Genomic DNA, 4,435 nt, shown 5'->3' with positions numbered 1-4,435 from the left:
TCCTGTGAGGACCCTGAAGTGGAGAGAGCCCCAAAACAACAAAAAGAGACGGCCTTGCTCCGAGGCCCCGTGCCTCACCTCCTCCGACCACCGGTGACATCACAACGGCAGGAACAGGGACTATGGGGACCTTCTGCCTCAATCCCAACCGGGCTTGATCCCAGAGTGGGGTGGGGGCCGAGGCTGACCCCGCTCTACTGGCCAGTGTCTTCTCAGAACCTCTTCCTCCACGCCTCCCTCCTTCTGGAGCCGGCCCCCCCCGCTCCCCCTGCCAGGGGGAAGACCCACAGGCTTCTGAAACAGGCAGAGGAGCAGCTGAGTAAAGGCACAGAGAAGGTGCGAGAAAACAGAGGGGCTTCGGGCAGAACGCCAAGTAACCTAGCAAAAAAAAAGTGAGCCGGTGTGAGAAAAAGCCTAGAAGGAAGCACCCTCTGAAGTTGGGGTTATTGAGTACATTTTTTCTGTGTTATGTTGCACATCCTCCAGCTCTTGGTAATCTGTTTTTGCGGTGAGAAAGGAAATCATCCCTTACCCTTAAAGGAGCATTTTATTATTTACCTGATGTTTAGTCCTTGCATGTTATTCCTGCCAACCAGCCGATCATCTTATTTATGAGGTAGGTGTGATTAGCATTTTGGAGGCAGGGACTCTGAGACTCCATCATGGTGAATGACGGACTTGAAGGCACAATAGCAGCCTGTGGTCTGTTCTGGAGACTGTTCTGTGTGTCCCCGAGAACAGTGCCGATTCTGTTGTCGGGAGGAGTGTCCCGTAGTCTTTTAGGTCCAGTTGGTTTCTAGTGTTTTCCAAGTACTCTATTTCCTTACTGATCTTCTGTATAGGATAGTCTGTCCATCATTTGTTTTAATGTTTATTTATTTATGAGAGAGTGCAAGTGGGGGAGGGGCAGAGAGAGGGGGACAGAAGATCCGAGGAGGGCTCTGCTCTGGCAGGCTGACGGCAGGCAAGCCCGATGTGGGGCTCGAACCCACTAACTGAGAGATCATGACCTGAGCCGGAGTTGGATGCTCCACTGACTGAGCCACCCAGGCGCCCCGCCCCTGTCCATTATTGAAAGTAGGTGCCTGAGTGGCTCAGTCGTTTGAGTTGATTTCAGCCCAGGTCATGATCTCACGGTTCATGGGTTGGAGCCACCCCCACCCCCGTCAGGCTCTGGCTGACAGGGCAGAGCCTGCTTGGGATTCTCTCTCTCTCCTTCTCTCTCTGCCCCTCCCCGACTTGTGCTTTCTCTCTCTCTCAAAGCAAATAAACTTTAAAAAATAATAAAAAAGAAAAGAAAAGAAAGTAGGGGACTGAAGTCTCCGACTATTATTGTAGACGTGTCTATTTCTCCCTTCACTTCTGTCATTGTTTGCTTCATATATTTTGAGATTCTGTTGTTTGGGACATATAGAATTGTTACAGCTTCTTCACAAATTGAACCTTAAATCAATATATAATGTCCTCCTTTGTCGCTTGTAACAGTTTTTTATTTCAAATCTATTTGGTCTAGGATTAGCATAGCCAACCTGGCTGTCTTTTGGGTGGCTCTTTGCACAGAATATGTTTTTCCATCCCTTTGCTTACAACGTATTTGTGTCTTTGGGTCTAAAGTGAGTCTCCTGGGGGCGCCTGGGTGGCTCAGTCGGTTGAGTGGCCGACTTCGGCTCAGGTCACCATCTCGCGGTCCGTGAATTCGAGCCCCGCGTCGGGCGGGCTCTGGGCCGACGGCTTGGAGCCTGGGGCCCGCTTCCAATTCTGTGTCTCCCTCTCTCTCTGGCCCTTTGCCTCTCGAGCTCTGTCTCTGTCTCTGTCTCTCTCAAAAATAAATAAACATTAAAATAAATAAATAAAGTGAGTCTCCTGCAAGCAGCATATACTTGGATATAAAATATATATATATTTTTGGCCATGTTAAAGTTTACAGTTCAGGGGCAGTAAGTACATTCCTGTGCAACTATCACCGCCATCCGTCTCCAGAACTTTTCTCATATCCCCACACTGAAACCCCATACCCATTAAATAATAATTCTCCATCTCCCCCTACCCCACCAGCCCCTGGCAACCACCATTCTACTTTCTGTCTCTGTCCATTTGATTACTAGTGTATGTAAAGTCCTAGGTACCTTGTCCAAGTGAAATCATAAGCATCTGTCCTTTCGTGTCTGTTTTTCTCTCCCCCTTAACGTAGTGTCATCAAGGTTCAGACGTGTTGTAGGCATGTCAAAATGTCATTCTTTTTTAAGGATGAATAATATTCAATATGCCGTTGTATACATATATATGCCTTAGTGTTTTTTTTTGTTTTTTTGTTTTTTGTCTTTTAACGTTTATTTATTTTTGAGACAGGGAGAGACAGAGCATGAACTGGGGAAGGTCAGAGAGAGGGAGACACAGAATCTGAAACAGGCTCCAGGTTCCGAGCTGTCAGCACAGAGCCCGACGCGGGGCTCGAACTCACAGACTGCGAGATCATGACCTGAGCCAAAGTCGGCCGCTTAACTGACTGAGCCACCCAGGCACCCCTATGCCTTAGTTTTTGTATCCATTTACCTGTCAGTGGGTGCTCGGGTTGCTTCCAGCTTTTGCCTGCTGTGAATAATGCTGCTGTGAGCATGAATGTACAAATACCTGGCTTTCAACTCTTTCGGGTATATATTCGAGCAGAACTGCTGGATCGTATGGTGATTCTATTTTTAATTTTTTGACGAACCGAGATACATACCGATGTCTATAGCGATGATACATTTTATATTCCCAGCAGCAGTACACAAGAGTTCCAATTTCTCTACCTCTCCACCAACATTTGTCTATTTTATGTTTTGTGTTGTTATGTTACATTTTAAGTAATGGCCTTCCTAATGTGTATGAAGTTTTGACTTGCGGTTTTGGCTTGCATTTCCCTAATTAGTGATGTTGGACATCTTTTCATGTACTTATCGGCCATCTGTTATCCTCTTTAGAGAAATGGCTATTCAAGTCCTTTGTATTTTTTAATTTATTTTCAGTTAGATCATTTTTTATTTTATTATTTATTTATTTATTTATTTCTTTTTAAGTAGGCTCTACACCCATTGTGGGCCTTGAACTCATGATTCTGAGAGCAAGAGTCTCATGTTCTACTGACTGGGCCAGCCAGGCACCCTGGTTAGATCATTTTATTTTTATTTATTTATTTATTTATTTATTTGTTTATTTATTTATTTTTAATTTTTTTTCAACGTTTATTTATTTTTAGGACAGAGAGAGACAGAGCATGAACGGGCGAGGGGCAGAGAGAGAGGGAGACACAGAATCAGAAACTGGGTGGCTCAGTTGGTTGAGTCTCTAACTCTTGATTTCAGCTCATCCCAGGGTGAAATCCCAGGGTCGTGGGATTGATCCCAGGGTCGTGGGATTGAGCCCTGCGGGCTCCACACTGAGTGTGGAGCCTGCCTAAGATTCTCTCTCTTCTGCCATTCTCTCCCCATTCGTGCTCTCTCCCTCTCTCAAAAAAAAAAAAAAAAAAAAAAAAAAAGTTAAAAAAATCCATTCAGCCAATCTGTTTTCTTATGTGTGTAGTAAAATATACATAAAACTCACCATTAAGTATATACTTCAGTGGCATTAAGTACATTTATAATGTATAATCATCACCAATCTCTGTCTTTTCATTGGTGAACTTAATCCGTTTACATTTAAAGTGAGTAGTGGGGTACCTGGCTAGCTCAGTGGGTAGAGATTGTGACTCTTGATCTCCAGGTCATGAGTTTGAGCCCCACATTGGGCATAAAGCTTACTTAAAAAAATGAATAAATAAAATAAGTGATTACTGATATTGAAGGATTTAGTTTTGTGATAGTGTTCTTTTCTATATGTCCTCTTCTCTTGTTCCCCAGTCCTTCCAATACTGTGTTCTTTTGTGTTTGATTTTTTTCTAGTGTACCATTTTGATTTCCTCTTCACTTCCTTTTCTGTATATTTCCTACTTGTTTTCTTGGTGGTTACCATGGGGATTACAGTTAATATCCTAAGATTAGTAGCTAATTTATCATCATACACCATGAAGGCCTAAAACCAGTAGGATGATGTATTTAAAGTAGTGATAGGCAGGTGCCTGGGTAGCTCGGTCGGTTAAGCATCCAACTCTTGATCTCAGCTCAGGTCTTAATCTCAGGGGTCGTAAATTCAAGCCCCACATTGGGCTCTGCACAGGGCATGAAGCCTACTTAAAAACAAGTGGAAGGAAGGAAGGAAGGAAGGAAGGAAGGAAGGAAGGAAGGAAGGAAGGGGAAGGGAGGGAGGGAGGGAGGGAGGGAGGGAGGGAGGGAGGGAGGAAGGTAGGTATTGATAGGGTGTTCCCTATGGTGGCACATATACTAAAATTGGAATGATACACAGGAGATTAGCGTCACCCCTGCCCAAGGATAACATTCATGAAGCATTCCATATGTTG

At 44.4% G+C, this 4,435-nt stretch overlaps 1 pseudogene; it reads left to right on the top strand.

The window, feature by feature from the left end:
* Nucleotides 1-4,336: 4,336 nt before the first annotated feature.
* LOC121030113 (uncharacterized) lies at nt 4,337-4,435 on the top strand (annotated as a pseudogene).

Source organism: Herpailurus yagouaroundi, unplaced genomic scaffold (assembly GCF_014898765.1).
Source record: "Herpailurus yagouaroundi ecotype Mexico unplaced genomic scaffold, PumYag 139, whole genome shotgun sequence".
In the NCBI taxonomy this organism is placed as follows: Eukaryota; Metazoa; Chordata; class Mammalia; order Carnivora; family Felidae; genus Herpailurus; species Herpailurus yagouaroundi.
Note: the sequence above shows the minus strand (reverse complement) of the source record. Positions and strands in the feature narration are given on the sequence as shown.